Source organism: Nyctibius grandis, chromosome 9 (assembly GCF_013368605.1).
Source record: "Nyctibius grandis isolate bNycGra1 chromosome 9, bNycGra1.pri, whole genome shotgun sequence".
Taxonomy (NCBI): Eukaryota; Metazoa; Chordata; class Aves; order Nyctibiiformes; family Nyctibiidae; genus Nyctibius; species Nyctibius grandis.
In genome coordinates this window covers 30,589,817-30,611,734 of record NC_090666.1, presented here as the reverse complement: position 1 = coordinate 30,611,734, position 21,918 = coordinate 30,589,817, and the positions used below count along the sequence as shown (strand labels likewise).

The 21,918-nt window shown below is 47.5% G+C and overlaps 1 protein-coding gene across 2 annotated transcripts in view; it reads left to right on the top strand.

The window, feature by feature from the left end:
- The window catches only part of SLX9 (SLX9 ribosome biogenesis factor), a 59,132-nt gene that overhangs the window by 2,123 nt on the left and 35,091 nt on the right, over positions 1-21,918 (top strand). The window lies entirely within an intron of this gene.

Genomic DNA, 21,918 nt, shown 5'->3' with positions numbered 1-21,918 from the left:
GGCTTTTAAAAGTGGTTTCTCTTTGGGGTTGGAGGAGGCAGAAATGCATTTATGTGCTTGCTGCTCCCTAGGTGGGGAACTAGCTGCTGGGCTGTGCCATGCAGCTGGAGCCCCCACCTCTGGGATGTCCTCATGCAGCCAAAGGCTCCTGGCCCCCAGGGGCTGAGGGGACAGCAGAGCCCAGGCTGTGACCTGATCTCGGGCCTTCCTCTGTGGCTGCTTTTGCCTCACCAGCAGCTGCCATTCACCCCCCAGTATTTTGTCAGCAAGTTGCTTGTTGTGTGTTAACAGCACTTTACCCACAGCAGCCTGATTGCAGCCAGTTCTCTCCTCTTCTTCCTCGCTGTTGCTAGGTCCCTTGCTTAAGGACTCCTGGGCAGGAGAATCCAGCTCACCAGGGAGTATCGGGAGTGAGAGTGGGAACAGGGAGGAGACGACAGAGGCTTTTGTTTCCTAGTCCCACAACAAGGCAATGCTCCCTCTAGCTGCTTACTGGCAGGCAGAGCTTTGTATCTGAAACTGTTTCACCTCTAAATGGAAACTGATGGCACAGCAATCTGTCCTGGTGCAGAAGGTGCACAGACTCCCAAATACCTTGTTTGCAAACTAAATTAATTTATTCTCTCCATGTAGATTAATATTGCTACAGTGACTGTGTTTTCATGTCCAGGGCTGCAAACAAACCCAGTAACCACCCAAGGGCTAGTGGCTGCCTGAGCAGTGGTGAGCTGTAGCAGGAGTAGCCCGTTGGTCACGTTTGGTCACAGAGTGAGGGAATGGGAAGGGTGTGAGGACACATTTGCTGAGATGTGCTTGCCCTCTGCACAGAAACCTTTGTGAAATGGATTGTTTTCAAAACGCTGAGCTCCTTGTTTGTAACTCTCCTGGGAAAAGGATGTGTGTGCCTATGTGTGTGCCTGTGAACATAGCCATCTCTTTAATTACATTAGACAGCGTGTTGTTGAAGGCTGACAGCCTGCAACCCTAGTCTTTCATTGCAGGCTACAGCTGTACTTGTCTAGTTTATAAATAGCCCTGCCCTGCTGGTCCCTGTGCAGTGCTGATGGTGCAGATGTGCGGTGCCTGACAATGCTTAACCCTCTCTCTAGGCTGTGTGCTGGCTTCCTGCAGACAGTGATGGTGACCCCGACGCTTTGTGCTCCCTCCTCTGACTTTCCAGATGATCAGCTAAAAATAGCTGTTTTTTGGGGGCTCAAAACTGCAATTCAATGAGGCACAAAGTGATCTTATTTTTTTTTTTTTTTTTAAGAATCTTCGCAAGCTGCTGGGCCCTTTCTTCTTGTATCACTCTGGTGCCATGTGGAGGCTTTTTCATTATGGAAATCAATTCATTTTTTTGTGTTAATTCAGTGAACTGTGACTAGGCTGTGCATACAATGGCAGACACCCTGGAGTTAGAAAAGAGATTCTAGGCAGATGTGCTTTGTCTTCAGGGCTCTCTGGTCAGCTGAGAGCCTGTTCAGCAGGAGACTCAACTTGACTCCAACCCTCCCCCCCTCCTCCTCCTATCCCCCCCCTTAGCTCAGTGTACAGGGCAGGAAGGTAGGATTCTCCTACACATTGTTATTTTAAGATTTAATATCAAGACAAAAAATTGTTTCTCTCCCACTTGCTTTTCAGGCTCTGAGAAGGTCAGGTTGGCAGACTGTAGGTGGGCTTACTCCCTCTATCTCCTGTGCTTTTCACAGCTGAAGAAGACTTTTCTCTGTCAAGGATGCTATGTGGCAGTTGAGTAAGCTGGTTTATTTGTCCTCCATGCGTGCCTCACATTGCCTAAGACTGCGTCACATTATCCAAGATTGCTGGCATGTCTGTGTTTTGTGTTATGATGTGGCCTTGTGCTGTGACATTTCAGGGACAGCCAGGAAGACTTTAGTGTGGGCTTAAAAGAGGTCTTGCAGGGCATGAGTGAAACAAGGGTGTGGTTACAGGGCTCAGACCTGGCAGGAAACTTCTGGGTTACCAAGCCCAGCTGGCAGCTACGGGCTTTGGCTCTGTTATCTCTCTTCCTTAGACCCTGCATCCCTCTGCTTTTGGAGGTGTAGTTCCCAGAAAGCCAACATCTCACTCCGTGGCTGTGCTTCTGTGGCGTTACAGCTTGGTCGAAGGTATCTGCATAAGATGTTTCCGAGTAAAACATTTGACCTTCCTACTGCTATTCTGCCTCTGTTCCTTTCTCCACTTGGGCTTTCACGTTTTGCCTTTGTGCTTGAACTGTAGGACCCAACTTTTGTCTTGACAGAGCCCGAGCACCAAAGCTATGTGAGCTGGAGTGCCCTCTGCTAATTCTGAAGCTGTCAGATGTGGAGCTGGCCCAAAAGGATATGCAGGATTGAGAGATTGCTTGTTGCTGGGAAAGTAAGGAAGAAGAGGTGGTGATGTTGGCTTGCGGCTTCACCTGTCAGCACAGCCACTCCCTGTTTAAAAGAGGATCGTGGCTGGCTGGATCAGCAGGAGAGACACGGAAAGCCTGGTTTCCTCAGAGCATGGTGCAGGGACAGCGGTTGCTTCTGGACCAGTTTGAGGTGGTGGTGTAGGGGGAAGAGCCAGCCAGGCCTGCTCCTGTGGGGGTGCCTGGAGGGTTGTGGAGCTCCCTTTTCTCTCAGAGAAGGACAAAGAGACAAGACAAACTGGGATGAGTAGGTAACTATGATGGTGCATCTTTAGCTGGTTACTTCTCTTGGGTTCCTTGGCCTCCCTCTCTGCCTTCTATGCCTAGGATGTACTTTCTGGCTCCCCACTTTCTCTCTGTCCATCCTCTGCCTGTTTGACATGCTTGTGTGGTTCCTTCCTTTCTTTCACGTGGCCTGGGCACCAGGAGTTTAGAGAGGTAAATGAGGACTGTTAGTCCAGCAGCTGGAGGAGATGTATTTCACTCCACTGTTACATTCCTGTGTCTGCCATGAGCTGACTGTGCCCTACCACATCCCAATTCTTCTGAATGCCTTAGGTTTGGGAGGTGATGGAGAGCTGAAGAAGCAAGCTGCAGAGAAGGGTGCTTCTTTGAAAGCCTCAGATGCTGTTAGTGGTTGAGGCTACCATCTGTAGTAAGGATCATCTCTCCCAGCGTGGCCTGGACAGACTTTTTTCTCAGGGTTTGTGTTCAGCTTTGTTGTCAAAAGAGGATGACTGCCTTCTCCTCGTGTGCCTAGTTCCTAAGGCAGGTTTCAGGTTGCCCTGTCTTCATTCAAAGCAGCCTGCAGAAGGATGGGAGGGTGGGGAGATGTGTAAGCGTGGGCCTTGGGTGCAGTGAGGGGAAAGGCTGCCTGAACTGTGCGGCTCTAATAAAGATGGTCAGGGCAGCTTGGGCAGGAGGCAGAGAGGTGACATTTTGAATTCAGTGAATTATTTGGATGACCTGTAAAATCAGCTGATAGTGGCAAATGAAAAAATACCCCTTGTGTACTGAATTTTTACATTGTGCTTCATTCCACAAATATCCTCTTGTCTCAAAAAAGATGCAGCAGACCAGCAAAGGTTCAGAGAAGGGCAGCAAGGTTGCTCAGAGGCCTGGGATGCCTCTTGAGTTGTTTCTAAAGGAAAAGCCCCGTGTTCTTCAGGTGGGGGAAGGCAGTGAGTCAGGGTGTGATGGAAGCCTGGAAGCTGCAGGGTGAGGGGGGTGGGTGTGGCTGTCTGCTGTCTCTTGCACTACAAATCTGGAAGAAGCAACGGCAATAGCAGATGGTAGACACGCACCCAAACAAGACATTTGGTGTCTCATGTGGTGAATTCAGCTCTGGGCTCTGCGTCTGTGTGTGATGTGAGCGCTGGACGCTTCTGTGGGTTCAGAAAGAGGCTGCACAGATTGATGGAGGGGGCTGTCAGGGTTTCTTAATGGGAAGCGCAGGTGGAGCATGGTGGTTCTGCTCTTGCTGGGTCTTAGGCAGAAACAGGGATGGATATTGAGGCCTGGAAATGGCTTGTAGTGTTGAAACAGGACTGGAGACAGTCTTCCCCAGCCCCCGAGTGATGGTCCTGTGTCCAATGAGGTCCCTGTGTGCAGCACAAGAGAGGTAGCTGGGGGGCTGTGCAGCAGCTTGGGCCACCGGGATGTGCAGGGCGGGGATGTGGGCTGCCACCAAGGCAGTGTGGGACAGCTGGGGCAAGAGGAGGGCCCGGACCGTGGCCGTGGGGCTGTGTGATGTGTTGGGGGCTAACTAAACAACAGCAGAGCATGGTTACTTCCACGTGATGAAAAGCTTCATCTGGAAGATCTGCTTTGACGTGCTGCAGCCAGAGGGATGCAGTCCTGTAGGAAACCAAGCCACCATCGTGCTGGGGCTCAGGGGCTGTGGCCTGTAGCTACCAATGAGAGAGGAGACCTCTCTCTACCTTTTTTTCCCCGTTAGTTTTCCTCAGTTTGTTAAGTGACCAGCTTTTTGCTGCGTTTACTGTGAGGGAACAGGGATGAGCACAATACGTAAGTTGGGAAGTTCAGCATTTATAGCAGGGTTAGCACCTCGGTGAGCACGAGTGGTTGTGTGTGCCCGCGCAGGTGTGTGCTGCTCTCATGGTAATGGTCTCGTTGCTTCCCTTAGATAAAGGCTGATTCAGCGTGCTGCTTGTGATCGGTGCGATGTATCAGCTTAGGCTGTTCTGGCATTCTGGAAGTAATTCTTGTGGCAGGAGAAGGAAAGGGTGGAACTGTAATAAAAAACGCCACCACAGTGGAATTTGTTTCAGGTGAATCTTGCGTGTGTGACGGTAGAAAGCCAGTGGTCTAAAATGGAAAGTATTTTAATACAGGGAGCTCTGAGCCATGCCGTACTGTGAAGCAGACTGCTGCAGCTACTTTCTCTTGCTCTGCTTCTTGTCTTTAATTATTAGCTCATCTTAACACCAGATTCCAGATGATTTCCACATGCTGGTAGGTAACAAAAGCCAGCAACATCACTGTTGTTGAACACTGGAGTTAAGTCCACAAGTTGCTCGCTGAATGATTGCTTCCTATCAGTGTAGTTTACTTAGCCACTGACGTAATGTAAATCAAATGCTTTGCCATAATCTAATCCATGCAAGGACCTCTGTTAGTAGTGTGAGTGAATAAATCTCATCTGGCTGAGCCTCTGTAGCGTGGGAATTAAATGTTTCCAACTAAGTCAGAAATAATGGCCTGTCATATGGGGGGGGTTGCCTTTTTTTTTTTTTTTGCTTTAGCTTTCCTTCTTCAGTATTTGCTCCTTGAAGCAAGGGCCTGTTCAAGCACAGCTCTGGCAAACCAGTTGCCTGGGAATGTCTCTTTTTTTGGAGTGGATGATGAACCAGTTGTGGAATGATATGAACAACTGGATAGGCAGCTTCCTGCTTTATTTTCAGCTTCTCCAGAAGGGAACTGTGACAAGATGTGGTGTTGAGAAAACCAAAGTGCAACAGCAGCAAGTGCTACTGCTTCAGAATTGTTTGCAAAACCTTAGCTTGTCACCTTGGTTTCTGAGGTTGTGGCAAGAGTAGCTTTTCCTGCAGATTGCTCTATCTCCTCCTGTGCCACTGGTGAGCCAGGAAAATGTGAAACATGGATTAAAACCATTTGCTGCCTCTAGTCCTGGGCCAGTTAAGTGTCCTTAAGGAGACCATAAGGTCAACCAGAGGGTAGATTTAGATTGGACATAAAGACAACATTTTTTTATGGTGAGAGTGGTGAGGCACTGGACCAGGTTGCCCAGAGAAGCTATGGGTGCCCCATCACTGGAAGTGTTCAAGTGTTGGACAGGTCTTCGAGCAACCTCGTCTACTGAAAGATGGGAGGGAGGTTGGATTAGATGATCTCTGAAGGTCTCTTCCAACCCAAGCCACTCTGTGAGTCTATGATTCTATACTGAGGGGGGGGGTACAGAGTAATGTAGGGCATTAGCCTGAACAGAGGTTGTGCTGGGCCTTGCTGTTATAGAAGCCTGGATCTGCACAACGTGATGCAAAGCTATAGGGGAGTTTCAGGCATGCATGCTGTAGTCTCTCTGACTTTCCCTTTGTATCTTGAGAGCTTTCATCCTCTGATGACCAGGACTGTCTTGCAGCATGGGTTCCTCTGTCAGTGGCACAGAGGGGAGCAGAGGAGTGAAATTACTGAGCATCCGACAAAGAAGGAAGTCCCTTTTCCTCCTGAAGAAATGTGGAGATGGGAGAGAATAAAATCAGCAATTCCAAGCTGTCAGGCTTCTGCTTGGCTTGAAGTCTGCAGGCTGTGTACAGCCTTGCTTTTCCCCTTCCTTAGATACTCTGTGAGTTCCTTTTGTTACCAAGCCTCCCTCTGCAAAGTCACTGACTATGCCCTTCTGGTTTGCACCTCAGCTTCTGCTCTGGTGTTCCAGATTTGCTGTGTGTGTCGCGTATCTGCTTCCTTCTCCTTGGGCTGTGCAGCCACTTGTCCCATTCTGTTCTCCTTTTGTGGCCTCAGATGAGAAGCAGAAAAGCTGTGGTTGGTTGGCATCATGGTCCTGCCGTGGGACCATGCACTACCTTCATGTGACATGATTTGCTTTCCTGTTTTGTTGGTTTTTTTTTGTTTTTTTGTTTTTTTTAATGGATGATGTGCCAGAATCCATATAAGACTTCTCCTCTCCCAGCTTCGCTGTTCCTGCAGTGTCTGGACTCTGGTTACCACTGCAGTGGATCTGCTGTTGTGTCTCTTGCAGAATTGCAGCTGTGGCCAGTCCCCTGTTACTCTTCAGGAGCTCTGACAGGATGCAAATCTGTGTGTCCTGTAATTTATTCCTGTCTGTTCGTTGGATTTCTGTTTGTTTGTGGTCTTTAAATATTATGGTTCTTCATCTTCCATCCTCACTGCTGATCACATTTCTTCATGAAATGCATCTGTGCAAATCCCAGAGTTGTGCTGTTGGTAGGAGCAGGTTACTTCTGCTGGGAAGATGTTTGTTGTGTTACTCTGCAGAGCATGGTGTGAGTCTGCCCTCCTGCCATGGCTAATCCTAGCACTGTGCACCTTCTTCAGGCAGATGTTTGGTGATGTGAGTCGGTACGAACAGGCCAGAGACATCAGCAGCCTTCCCATTGCCTACCTTTTGGGCCCTTCCTTCACCTCCTATACAGCGTGCTGCCTGCCGTGCCGTGTAGTACCCTTCAGCTGTGCTTTCCTGGGTATTGTGCAGTGCCTGGCCTCATGAAGCTGAAGGTTTCCCATTTGGTTTGGACTTTTTTTTTTTTTTTTTTCCTGACATGTTGGAGTGTTTAGCAATTGAAGGATTTAAAAAAAAAATAATCCTGCTTGTTTTAATGAATACATCCCTTCTGAATGTCATTTTTAAGCCTTTGCTGCTTTTTCTTAATGTGAGTTTGGGGTAGTTTTAAATCTGCTTGTGTTGGTCATTCGCCACATCCCTGGTGTGGAAGGCTGCTGGATCTTCACGATTCTGCTGCTTTCTGTCCTGGTTTCATTGGTATTTTGTTTCAGTTTGTGGCCAGCCATGGTGATCAGGGCCATTAGCAGCTAAAGCCAGGGCAGCTGACCCAGGCTGGCCCACAGGTGTATTCTGTATCATTAACAATCAAGTTCACTATGAAAGGGAGGGTTTGCTGGGGAGAAGTGGGGCTGGTTTTGCTCTTGTCTCTGCTGGCTTCCCTTTTTTCCTCATGGCTGACGATTGCTATTCCTGGACAACCTGCTGCAACCTGTAGCTAAGTATACTTTTGTGTGTTTTGTGTTAGCATTTATATTGGTTTCTTTATTTTATTAAATCTGTTTCATTTTAACCCACGAGTCTCCCTCTTTTTTCCCAGTTTCCTTCCTTGGTTGGGGAAGGGACATTGGGTGAGAGGAAAACTGTTATTGTTTAGCCCCGGGTGTGGGCTAAACGAAGACACTTTAACTTTTCTTCAGCATTTAATTCTGTGCTGGCAGCTGTCACACCTGTCTTGTGTTTGTTTTATGCAGAGTGCCTTTCCCAAGCTGTTTTCTACTGTAACACTCTTCAGATGGAAAGGGGTGAAAATGGTTTGCTCCACAAACTGAGGATGACAGTGAGAGGCCTGTGAGGAGCAGCTGTAGCATCTCCAATGTGCGTGTAAAATGCGATGTGCTGTGCTGGTCCCCAATGACAAGATGATCCTGCTCCATCTGTCTTTGTTGTTAGCTGCACAGGCTTTGGTCTGTGTGAATTTTGGGAGCGTTGAAATGCTCTCCCTGAAGCTGGTGTCAGAGGTGGCCTATTGGCGATGCCCTTGGTGGCGTTGAGCTGAAATGATTTTAACATCTTTGAAACTCTCTACTTGGCGTGTGGACGCTGCCCTGGGAGGAGCGGCTGTTTGAATCGTGTTTGAGTTGGGATTTCTCGCTTTCATGGGTGGGGACTGGATATCAACATGGCTTTAAAATGAGGCACCTAAGCTCCATTAAAGGAGCCTTCAGCTATTGCAGCTTGGATAAAGCTCGGCCTTGATCACTTGAAGTTGTGCCGCTGCCTGTCCGGCGCACTGCTGCCCCTGATGCGGGGGGCGGCGGTGGCTGCTTTTTGTGGTCTCGGGGAGGGCAGAGTAGCTCTGCAGTATCCCTTACCCCAACAGACTGAGAATGATACGTGCCCGTGGGCATTCAGCCTTGGGTAGGGACCAGCTCCCCTTCCTTGCGCAGGCTTGAGGGACATAGGGAGAAGAAGGGCTCAGCAAAGCCAGCAACCATTTTGGCAGTTCCTTGTTTCTCTTTCGTATTCTTATCTCTACTGTATCTTCAGCCACCCAGCAGCCAAGAGTAGTCGAAGGGCAGCCACCTTCAGCCCCCGAGCACTCTCTCCGGGGTCAGGCGTGGGCTGCACACCTCTCCTTTGCGTGCCTCTCTCCTCCCCAGCCGCGTACCTTCTGCAAGGTATCCGTGTTCTTCGTGTAACCTGCACAGGTCAAGGGTGTGTCCCAGCAGGTCTCGGGTCAAACTGCAAACATCCCTTCATGACCTGGTGTTTTCTCAGATGTTGTGTGTGAAAGTGCTTGAAACCTCCAATAAAAGAGTCTGCAAGAAAGGAAAAATTCCCAGGAAAGGGGAAATGCTGACCAGGGTTTAAACAGGCAAAGTGATACTCTTTACCTCTCCCCCAGCCCCAACGTGAATGACTTGGCATGCAGAAGTGGCTGTGAAGGACACTGTAGGTGTCTTTATTACATGAACTGAGTGAGTGGTTCCTCTGCCAGTTTGCAGAAGCTCAGTCCAAAAAGCATTGCTTGCCTCCATGCCTTGAGCTGAGCTGTAACTAACCCTGTCACTGCACCCTGACTGATGTGATGTGCTGCAGTGAGAGCCTGAACTGGTGTCACTGGGTGGGAGGAGACTCTGACCCTGCCAGGAGGCCCTCGGTCCCTGCTGAGCACCGACTGGCATGGGGCAGGAGGGAGCCCACTTCCCTTCTTGCAAGCAGAAAACTTGAACCTCCTGGAGGAGGGATGCTGTTGGCTTTTGGTAACCCAGTATACCACTTACTAATAGGTTTACAGACTGCTTTTACCTTGACAATGCCAGATCACCTTGTAAGGGCAGTTTTGGTGTTCAACTGTTTTATAACAGGCCGTTATAAATCTGCACGGTGTTTGAGAGGAGCTCTGATAGGGGTTGGTGGTATGGGAAGCCTCTCCAGTGAGGTTGGATGACCTCAGTCTACACGATGCCTCAAACAGAACACTGTAGGTTGCAACAGCTCGCCTCGAAGCCAGAGGGCTCTTCTGTTGCTTTGGTCTAAAGGATGAAAATCAGTGGGACCTTGCTTCAAGAATCAAGCTGACCGTGTTCGCAAGCAGAGGTGAACAGCAGTGGAGACTGCTTGAAATGGAGGATAGCGACCTGCTGTGGGTAGCTTCTAGGAGAATTCGGAGTGGGAATCCTGCTGAAAGCTAAAGGCACTGGTGCCTTAAGTAAAAATAATAATAATTTTAAAAAAGTAAAAAATCCACACTGCTTAAAATTAGTTTAACAATTTATTGTCTGTGCAGTGTGGTGCCAGCTGTGAGAATAGCTGTGTGAAACTCCACTTTAATTAGAGTCAGTGCAATTAAATGAAAAGAGCTAAATGAGCGTCTGAAGCTTGCACTGCTTTGAATGCTTTGACTTCCCGTCTGGAGACAGACCATTTCCATGTTGTGAGTGCCTTCTGCCGGATCATGGGAATCAGTTGTGTTAATATTTATGGAAGTAATTAACTTTTTTTTTTTCTTCCGCTCCATCTAGCTGTGGTTAAGTCCTTGTTTTAAAAATTAGAGGTTTTTTTTTTTTAAAAAAAATCCTCCAATTAGCTAGTGGTTATGGATACTGAACGCTACACAAACACAGTAACATTTTCCAGAGTGCCTGAAGCTGCCAAGATGTTCGCAGGCTGCTCCAGGGAGAGGAGGCTGTTGGTAGAGGGAAGAGCCTGAAATGACTCTTAGGAGTTTGAATGATGTGTCAGATCCCTGTAATTTCTTATTATGGTTGGTTCCCATGGCTGTCCCTGCTGCGTAACATTTACCACTAGTGACGGTCGAAGGTGCACGCCTGCCCTGGGGCAGCCTTTACGTGCTGCTCTCTGGGCTGCGTTGGAGCTGAGTGGCTGAAGAGGAGGGTAGGGCTCAGTGAGGGATTGGGGACTCATTTGGTGAGGCTTCTGGGGTGCTGCTCTGTGCTTTTTGCGAAGCTTTCCTTCAGCCTTTGTAAAAGCTGGGTGCTCAAGCATGTGCTTTTTTCGTCAAATGCGTCAGTCCCTTGTGCCACTGAAGGTCTTGCTGAATTTGGGGCCAGTGTAGCTCCTTGCCTTCCTGGTCAGGCGTGATGGGGCATGGCAGCTTGCGTGTCATGCCATGTCTTGCTCCGTGTGATTATGATTCCCAAAGCTTTAAAAGGATACCAATCTAGCCTGGTATTCTTGTGCTAAATCAGTTTAAAATGATCAGACATCCTTACACAAAAATAGATCAGCCCTGCTTAGGAGAGAACTGAAGCTGCAGTGTTACAAAAGAGGGTTATGAACCAAAAGCCATGCCTTTGCTGTTCTAATGTTACAGCTTTGGCATCATCAAGTTATAAAATTATAAATGCTACAGAGAGAGAGGAGGCATAGTTCTGCAGCACTGGCAAAGGTCCCACCCAGCACAAGTCCCGGTAATGAAACCCTCTCGTGGGGCACGAGAGGAACAGTTTAGCACTGCGTGAATTGAGAAACTGAATCCCAAGAGGGATGAAGAAGCGCTTGTGGAGAGGGCAGATTGACAGCTCTGGAAGGCAGAGCCCTTCCCTCGTCACCAGCATCGGTACAGAGTTGTGTCAAGCTGTCAAATGGATTTCTGAAATGTGCGTCCTGGGAGTTTAATATTTAATAGACTCTCTATTTAGAAAATTCATAGGGGCTGGTGAAGGGTGGATGAGGTGAGAGGTCTCCTTCTTCTGGGTTGCCCCTTCTGACTTGCCTTGACATGCTTTTGGGGTGCAGGAATAAGTCAGCCTTCTCTTTTCTCTACTAATACCCCTGGGAAATGCCCATGTGAGGAAGGTTGTTTTGTGTGGGTATTTTTTTCCAAGGACTTCTGTGACAAGGCTGTCATCTACATAAATCAGGTTTCTGATTTACCGAGAGATAAATCTCTGCCCTGCTGATGTGGGTCTTACCTGAATTACAGGCTGTGTGTTTAATGAAGATCTCTCAAGAGCTGATGTCTATAATTCAGACTAAGTGGGATCTATAGTAAGTTATTGGAACAGTAGCAGGTCTAGCTTGCCTGAGGTTTTGTTTTTTGTTTTTTAAATTATACAGCCTGTTAATAGGGGCACTCACTCCCAGATAATCTGTAATCCTTCAGTTCCAGTACTAATGGCCCATACATTATAATTACAGGAAAACATGATACTCTCCCAGAGCCGACTCCTTCTCTCAGGCCACCACTGATTGCAATGCACACTTAGGAAACAGCATGTAGTGCTGGCTCCTGTGCTGAGAGCCATTCTGCTCAGGGGATTCTTGGGATACAGAGGTATTCAAAGGGTCTTTGTGAGCGATTTATGGACGCAGATTTTCTTTATGCTTGGGTAAAAATGTGTGCACCAGCTGAAGGTGTTTGCGCACTTCAGTGCTTCAAAAGTGTCATTATTGATGCTCAGATGTGGCATAACTGGTGACGGCACATAATTTAGGTTTAGCTTTTTAGTCAAGTGGCTTATAGAAAGGAAGTAAGTTTTTGTGGGTTTTTTTGTTGTTTTTTTAACAGATTATTTAACACTGTAAATCTCAATGGACACTGTCTAAGCTAAATGTGGGAAACAAGACTGTGGAAGGATTAAATGCAGTGGGTACTGAAATATTCTGGGTTGTTTGAAATGGTAATTTGGACAGGTTTAGATTGAACTAGCAGTGTTACAAATATGCTGTGAAGCTAACCACAGAAAATGGATCCTGCAGAAGAATAGACTATCAAGCAGATGTTCAAGCAAGGAGTGACTGTCAGTTGGAAGGTACTCTTGGAAGCATTGTATTTAGTGACATTGTTAACGAACTGCAAAGAAACATGGTGTTTCAGAAGGTCCCTGGCAGGATATCTGAAGGAAAATGGGGGACACAAACTTGTTTCCTGGCCCACTGGTGCTGTGTGATCGACTGTGCGTGGAGGACACACAGAAAATGAATAGATCTACTTAAAGAGTTTTGGCTTCTGCAGTTATCATGGACGTTCATGCCTAATGTGGCTGTGTATGTGTATGCTCTGGGCTGATTTGCTTCTGTTGCATTTCCTAGCTGCATGGCTTTTTAAATTTGTTTTTACTTATGTCTCTGTTCCTCTCCTTCCTTTCAAAATAAAGATTATTTGTAAATTCGGGTCACTGATTGTTCTTATGTAACTGGGAATGGACTGCTTTAGCATGGGTAGGATGTTCCCAGCTGCGACAACTACAGGCTGTGTCTATACATCCAGTAGTTACTTTGCAACGCACTTTGACTTGAAATAACCTGGTGTGCCTGTCCACAGGGAGGTAGGGGAAGGCTGTTCCAGGCTGCAGGAATTCTGCTGACAGAAATCACGATTTGGAGTTTAAGTTGCTTCCTTCAGTGGCACTTTCACCTTTTTCTCGGTGGAGCTTCTGGCTGTTGCTTTTGATGCACGCCAGCGATTTGTGACCCCAGGGCTGGGCTTATGCATACTCCTCTGCAGCTGCAGGTGCGCTTGGTGCTTTAGTGCCTGTACCTGAGCGGTTTTTATTTACAGAATAGCATACAAATGTGTAGATACTGTTTATATGGGATTGTTAGAACTTCTCCATGTCTTTTCTTCCTCCAAAATAGAGGGCGTTGGCCTGTTCACCTGTATTGGGTGTAGGTGGCAAGGTTTTGGTAGCAGGGGGAGAGGCAGGGGCTGCCCTGTGCTCGACACAGCCAGGTCCAGACAGCTCCAATGCATGCACTGCAGCCACAGCTGAGCCTGTCGACCATGATGGTGGTGCCTCTGGGAAAACATATAATTAAGAAGGAGTAAAAATACTGGGCAGGCAGAGGAGTAGGAAAAATAAGTGAGAAACAGCCCTGGAGAGAGGTGCTCCAGTCAATGGAGAGGACCACAGTGGATTAAGTGTGAGGAGGAAGGAGCAGCAGACAGGAGCTGTGATGTGACTGTGATTGTAATCCCCTTGCTTGTCCTCCTGTGCTGCTCAGGGGAGGAGGTAGAGGAGTTGGGAATGAAGGAGTGAAGCTGAGCCTGAGGAGAAGGGTGGTGGATGGGGGAAGGTGTTTTAGTGTCTGTCTTTGTTTCTCACCGCCTGATTCTATTTCAATTGACAGTACATTAAATTAATTTTTGCCAGTGATGGTAATTGGTGAGTGATCTCTCCGTTGTTTACCTTGGCCCATGAACTTTTCGTCTTATTTTCTCCTCCTGTCCTGCTGAGGAGGGGGAGTGAGGGAGCGGCTGGGTGGGCATCTGGCAGTTGGCTAAGGTCAACCCACCACATTACCATAGCTTGGTAAAAGTTGAGATTAAATTCAGTACCAACCAGAACTGTTGCTCTGTGGCTGTTCCTCTGCCTTCCTTACTGCCTTTTTCAACTGAATGTCTTCTGAGCATTGTGCAGATCCAGAGACACCCTTGCATGAAAACTGAACTCCTTTGCTTTTCATTGACAGTCATGGATGTTTAAGCAAGTAATTCCTCCATGTTTCTGTTGTACCTGTATACCTGTACAATGTCATGGCCCTCTGTGGCAGTGAAGCATATGGTCTAACTCCATATCATGAGGTTACAGTATTTTCTGTGCTAGGTTGAATGAAGAGATCTAACGTATGAATATCACCTAGAGAGACCCAAGGAAGGGACACAGAAGGTGAATGCAGCAAAGGTACTTTGGAGGTAGGATGGTGCTCATGGAGGCTGTAGAGGTGAGCTGATAGATACACTTGCTTGTGTCTTGAAGGTCAGAATTAGGAACCTCTCCCCTTCTCACTTTATTTGGGGAAGGAACTGGAACAGAATGGGACATAGCTATATACTCTAGTCTAAGCTTAGGAAAGTACAAAATAGGTCTCATGTCCATGCAGATTTTTCTTCTGCATGTTTTTGCTGTGTAGGAGGTGCTGCCTTGCTCCAGGTGTGACTGCATTGCTGCCAGCTCTGTAGCAGGAGAGGACATGCCTGTGGCCAAACAGAATATGTCTCTCTGAGTGTACTCTTTTTCAGATGTTAGATGTGCTCATTAGAGGGCAGCAGAATAACTCTTCCTTTTTCTAGGTCAGTTCTATGCTTCTGAATGATATTTTTCTGCTCTGAAGGACACAGAAGAAAATTTTCCAGTTCCTCCTTCAGTTTTTCCTAGTGCAATGAGTGTATAAAACAGCAATGCTCGTATGAAAACATTCCCCAGTGTAAAGAAACGTAGATCAATTATAGTAAAAACTTGCTCCTTGGAAGCTTGTACGTGTTGCAGGCTCAAACAAGGTGGAGCTCCTCTAAGATTAAACTGCAGACAGCCAGCACCGTATGTGGAAAAGCAGCCAACGGAATGTTTCACAGCTAACTTGGTTTTTTGCTCAACCTAATTCTTATTTGACCTATATGTCCATATGCATCTATTGATTTGTTTGCTGTACCCCAGCTGCTGCTGCCACCTTTTTCTGCTTGAAGAAAATGTTAGAGAACCAGACTTGCTTTATCTGAAAGTAATCTTTAAATGAGATCTGATAGTACGCCCCCCCATCCTCTGTAATATAAATACTATAAATAATTGTGGCACCGTCTTTAAAGGCTAAGTGAGGCTGGGATTTGGAGCCCAGCATCACAATACTTAAATGCATTATTTATTATGTAACATTCACAGAAGAAGGCTGTAACGCTCTTTGACTTTGCAGCTAGTGTATTTCTGGCTTCAGAAAGATCTGTGTAGAAATCCTGGCTAGGAGCAAATGTCTCCAGTGCACATCTTATTAGCAATATTTTGCACACTGTTGACCTCTCTGGGGGACATGAGCTGGTTCAAGGCAGCTGGAATAGCAGGAAAAATGCATTTTTCAGTTTTAGCAGCATCAGCTATTGGTTTCCAACAGATGGCTCTGATTTTGCAAGGTTCTCAGTGGAAGCAAAACTTCATTAACTAGAAGAAAATTAATATTTCAAGATGTGCAAATAGGTTTTGTCTTGAGAACCTTTGCTGAATCTTCCTCTTCCTGGAGCTCCTTGGCCTAGGGTGGTGGGGCTTGTGTGAGGATTGGCAGGGGGAGGCACAACACCTTTTTCTCTTTCCCAGAATGTGCTGGGTGTTTTCACATTACATCCTGCAGATTTCCGTATCTCCCTCTTCCCTACCCGAAGGGACACGTGTCCACCCAAAGGGGCACATAGCTTCAGGTTCCTCAGGACTTGGTAGGTGCTGTGTGTTCCTCACATGGGTGGGGGCTCTAGCACAGCAGGGTGTACTCAACTGCAACTTTCTGGCCTACGTTATTTTTTAGGGTGGCAATATCCAAGCCTGGAAACCTCTGAAGTGGAACAGCCTTCTTGATTCTGGCAAACGTTGTTCCTGGCACAGCAGCTTGGATCAGTCTCACCTCCTGGAGAAGTCCAGATTGTGCTTTGCACTCTCTGTTTGGGATCCACTGGGAAGCTGGCATTTCTTCATGTCTTTGTTGCGACACCTCAGGGAAGGCAGGACTAATGGGAAGGTCCTCATCAGGAAAGGAAAACTGAACAAAGCCAGAAAAATGTGAAAAATGTCTCATAGCGCTTGGCAGCTCTTGGTCCATTAGGTAAAAATTAATATCCTGTCAATAGGGTGAAAAGATTAAACTCAGCCTTGCACCAAGTGAGACACCGGTGATGAGTCTGTAGGCGCACGACTTGTGGATCTAAACCCGTTTGACTGTTTGGTCCATATTAGGAAATGAGCAGGCACAGTGCTCGTGCCAGCAGTCCTCCTCACCGCACAGAAATACTCCTCCTGCCAGCATCTTCCGTGCAATGTGGAAAGATCTTCTGCTGGCCCTTCTTTTACAATGAAGTTCTCACTCTCTTCTGAGAACTAACACGATATTTTGTTGGGGATGCGGGTGTTCTCAGTGGGTGTATTTTGGGCACGGTGAGCCTAAGTATTGCAGGACTACTGCTTGGGAAGGGGCCTGTAGATTTTCCTGTTCGAGGCATGCTTCCTTTACAGGAACGACGCCAGACCGCGTTCCCCTCTGAGTGTGGGGATACTGAAGTGCAGAGGTGAGGGGACAGGTAGTTCTCAGGGCTCTCATCCCAGACCTGAGAAGATCAATGCCAAATGTCTGGCAGCTCTGAAAACTGACAGCAGGGAGTGTCAGAGAAGCACCTAGTATGGTTTGGTCCTTCCCCACCCCCTGTTATTTCTTTTTATGACACGGATGTTCTTGTAACAGCTCTCTTCTGGCAGCTGCTGATCTCATTGCTGCACGGGGTTGATGAGGCCGTGGTGAGAGCACCCGTTTTGTGCTAATGCAGGCGCGGTGTAAATGCTGTGCAGCGGTGCATGCCGTTTGCTGAGGCTTGCTATTGTCTGCATGGGCTGCTGGCAGGGTTGTGGAGAGCATCAAGTATAAAGTGGTGGAGCCACGTCTTGTCTTTTTAATTTTGCTTGCTTTAAAATAGATTCTACCAGGAGAACATCATTCCAGGATGGGTGACTGACCGTGTCCTGCAAGTTTCAAATAAAGAAAAGGGGAAGAGGTGATGGGATGGAGAAAAAAATAACTTCTGCCTCTCCTAGAGGCGCCCAGAACTTGATTTGTCTTTTTTGAAGATTTCATCTTCATTAAGTGAGCCAAATGGGCATATTGCAGTAGAGTGTCTTGCTCTAATTTAAGACTTGTTTGGAAAAAGGAAATTGTCTTGTGTGAGAATCATTGCGGGAAAGACGAAGGGTCCTCAGCAGGGTGGCCATGCCCAGCTTTGGCAGGACATGAAGAATACCATAGGAGGTCTGTAGTGAGGTAATGATCACGGCGGTCTGTCAAGGGGCTTGGTAAAGCTGCAGGACTGTGCCCTTGTGTCCCCTGCAGCCAGGCAGAAACAGAGCAGGGAGGAGGATGTAGGACTGTCCAGGGGGGGTGATGCTGTGGGAGTGTTGTGTGTTGCATAAGATGGCAGAGCCAGTGATTGTATTAGTGCCTCAGGGCTTTTGGGAGCTCTAAATTGTTTGCTGAAGCAGAAGAGCAGTTGAGACAGCACAAAAGCAGCAGCCACCAGAAATGTGGGAGGCTGGAAGAGGCGGTGAAGCAGTGTTTGGACCAGTTCCACTTATGGGGCAGTCTGTGCACCCGTGAGGAGGGAAGGAGAATTGAGGTGCTTGGGCATCTCCTGGAATGAGCGTTTTCATGGGTTAGGCGCGTTGGACTGTGTCATCAACACCACCACTAAAAAAAAAAGGTAGTCCACTGTGTCCCATTTGAATGCTAGAATTAGTAAGACCTTTTCAAGGTTAAAGGCCTTTATGATCATACAGTCTTCATGCAGACACTGGATCACTGTTGTCTGTGCTTCAGGGGCTTCTGCTTGGCATCTCCAGTCTTGATCTTGTGGTGAAGTGTTTACTTATCAATGGTAGTCAGTTTTATAGTGCTGCAAAGAAAAAAGTCAGCTTGTTTCTGGTCTGGATGTAACTTGCCAGCCTTTTGAGCTTGGAGGGCTGGGTACTTCTGTCGGGCAGGAGGGAGTACCTGGGTGCAGCAGATGCTAACCTGCGATAGGCGCTTCAGATTGGGATCGACTTATCTCTCCACCCCAATCGCAGAGCAGAGCAGCATGGCTTTCATGACTTGTACTTCTCCAGGTGATTATTTGTCTAGCTCCATTCTTCAAATGCTTTCCCGTTTTGAAATCTGCTATATGTGCTCCAAAAAAAGGAGAGGGGAAGAATGAGGCTCCAGCAAGTGTTAACGCATTGCTGATCCTGCGTGTTGGTTGTTGCCTAACTGCATGTAGGCAAAGCTGAACGGTGAGTTGGGGGCTGGAGCTCACGTGCCTGTCACGAATAATTTGGGAAGCTTTCCCGGGTATTCTCACCCTCCTTCCTTCTTTATATTTATGTCAGTGTTGCAGTCCTCTGTGTGTGTAGCAGTTTATAAAGCCACTTATAATGCAAGTGGTGTTGGAAGTGACTGATCAAAATGTGACTGGGATCGAGCTAATAATTCTTAGGTTATGTAAATAATGAGAGGCTGCTGGCGTTTTACAGGCTGAGTTGTTGAGCTCTTTTCCCTGTCTAAATCTAAAATTATCTTGTATATGTTGACTAAGCAGGCTAGCTGGTAAAAGAAATTAATGTGATTACATTTAGGATATGGCTGTTCAGTGATAGAAGGCACGGTTGGGCTTTCTGCTCCCTTGGTGCTCCCAAACTGTTAGGTGTTTGGGTTTCCTGGTGTGCAGGAGCTTTGACAGCTGCAGATGGTGGGATTAACTCCTTGACGTACAGTTGTGCAATGGATAGGACAACATGGGGAGGGGGAGCGCACTACACTAATCTGCCAGAAAGACCTAGAAATCGAGGGCAAGCTCTGACATGTGATTACTTTTTTCATTTCCCTGTCAATGCGTGGAGTGTTGGGAGTGGGGAAACGAACCCACGCCACGGGGAGCCTGAGACCAGACATGTTGAAGAATCCAAGGAAATATGCCAGGAAAGGAGAATTAATCAACGGTTAAAATAACCTAGTGGAAATTTTGCTGTGGTCCTAATGAGCTCGGAGTAAGGTTCAGAGTAATTACTTCATGAAAACTCTGATCGGAGCAGTAAGGAAGCGTCTCTAGAAGCTCTGCTCCTGCTTTGCTTTCTGCATTGCCTGAGTACCTGTGGCTGTGAATGTGTAGAAGGTGATGCCAGGGTTCACTGAGCTTCTTTAGCACAGGGGCAGGAAGGGCACACATGCCTCACCTCAAAGGAAAAAGCCATTAGCTGACCTGGATATATGAGCTCGTAACAGTGTCTGCAGTCAGATGCAGTCCTTTCAGAGCATTCGTGTTTATCAGTAGATCAGTTTTTCAGCATTGCAGTTTTTCAGCATTGATGCTAAAGGCGTGGAATATGAGCAATGATGAAATGGATCAGAGCTCTTTTGCCTGGAAAATATGACTGAGAAGAGAGGAGCTGATGAAGTTTAGTAAAATATGGTTGCTACTGAGGTGAAGAGAGATTAGACTTGTTCCCAGTCTCTTCCAGTGAGATAAGTGGAAGAAATCAAATTAAAATAGAAGATACTGGGTTCAGGATGGGCAAAGATCCTTCAGGAAAATGGCAGTTAAGTTGTTCTTTTACATAGGTGTTCTGAATTTCTGGTACCCGCGTGGGCTTCAAAGCAACTGGTCAGATCCCCCAAAATAAAAAGACATTGAGGGTACTAAATGCAGGGCCAGCAGGTCGAGGGAGGGGATTCTGCCCCTCTACTCTGCTCTCATGAGACCCCACCTGCAGTGCTGTGTCCAGCTCTGGGGCCCCCAACAGAAGAAGGACATGGAGCTGTTGGAGCGAGTTCAGAGGAGGCCATGAAGATGATCAGAGGGCTGGAGCACCTCTCCTATGGAGACAGGCTGAGAGAGTTGGGGCTGTTCAGTCTGGAGAAGAGAAGGCTCCGGGGAGACCTTCTAGCAGCCTTCCAGAACCTGAAGGGACTACAGGAAAGCTGGAGAGGGACTTTTGACAAGGGCATGTAGGGATAGGACAAGGGGGTAACAGTTTTAAACTGAAAGAGGGGAGATTTAGATGAGACATTAGGAAGAAATTTTTTCCTATGAGGGTGGTGAGATACTGGCGCAGGCTGCCCAGAGAAGCTGTGGATGCCCCCTCCCTGGCAGTGTTCAAGGGCAGGTTGGATGGGGCTCTGAGCAACCTGGTCTAGTGGAAGGTGTCCCTCCCTGTGGCCAGAACTGCACACAGTTACTCCAGGTGTGGCCTCACTAGGGCAGCGTAGAGGGGGAGAACAACTTCCCTCAACCTGCTGGCCACACTCTTCCTAATGCACCCCAGGACACCATTGGCCTTCTTGGCCCCAAGGGCACACTGCTGGCTCATGGGGAACTTTTCCACAGAACTCCCAGGTCCTTCTCCGCAGAGCTGCTTTCCAGCAGGTCAACCCCCAACCTGGACTGCTGCATAGGGTCATTCCTCCCTAGGTGCAGGGCCCTACGCTTGCCTTTGTTGAACTTCATGAGGTTCCCACCTGACAGTAAGAGCTGGGGAAAGAAGAGACGCTAATACAACAGTTGCGCAGCTAAATATTATCTTGAACCTCAAGACAAGGCTGCACTTTCAACCCTCCCTTTGCATCTCTTTCAATACAAATACACATGAACGTGCAGAAAGAGATGTTGTTTCTCTAGTAACATGCACCTTAAGATCCTCGTGCAGGTCAAAAGCGCTGCTCTGTCCCTTCTCTACTGTCCCTTCTCCTTTTTGGAGGAGTGCACAGTAAACCCAGGCTGTTAGGACAAGCTTTGCAGGGAAACGCGGCACAAAGTAACCTGTGCTGGCATCCCTGGGCTGCGTGGATTTGCAGCTGGTCTGTAGAGTTTTCCGTAAAGCTGGCTGCCCTTTGGCTGGCCTCTGAGCGCCGTCCTCCCGAAACACACCACACCTCACTGTGAGTTTTGCTACAACACTAATGATCGGTGGCAAATGCTTCCTCCATCCTGGGAAAGCCTGTGGACTCCAAGTTCAGAGTACTTCAGAATTTAAGGATATGTTAACAGAGATTACGAAACCACCTCCACCAAAATCCTTTTATTTTAATTTTTTTACTTTTTTCTGAAAAAACACAGCATTGCAAAATGAAACATATTTCAAAGGGTTTTTTCCCAATTTTCTTTGGCTCTTCCTCACAAACAATTCAGGGATACAAATGGATTTTCAGGTAGTTTTCATTAGACAATGCAAATTAGGAACCACTCTATAAAGAATGAACAGCCCTATGACTGTCCCACAGTAACCAGACGTCCTGCAAGACCGCTCCATCAGATGCCTTAAAACATGGAGAGGGGTTGTTATATCTACACTACCAGGGTAAAAAAATTCATACAAAGCCTTCTGCTGAAGGGGCAACAGGAAAGCTGGAGAGGGGCTTTTTACAAGGGCATGTAGGGATAGAACGAGGGGTAATGGTTTTAAACTGCAAGAGGGGAGATTTAGATTACATGTTAGGAAGAAATTGTTTCCTGTGAGGGTGGTGAGACACTGGGACAGGCTGCCCAGAGAAGCTGTGGATGCCCCCTCCCTGGCAGTGTTCAAGGCCAGGTTGGATGAGGCTTTGAGCAACCTGGTCTAGTGGAAGGTGTCCCTGCCCATGGCAGGGGGGGTGGAATTAGATGATCTTTAAGGTCCCTTCCAACCCAAACCATTCTATGATTCTGTGATTCCATACTGGGGCATTCATCCCTGGCCCTTCTGGACATGTGGTATTGGCTTGCATGAAGCTTTGGCCAGGCCTGGTATGTTCTTAGCCCAGT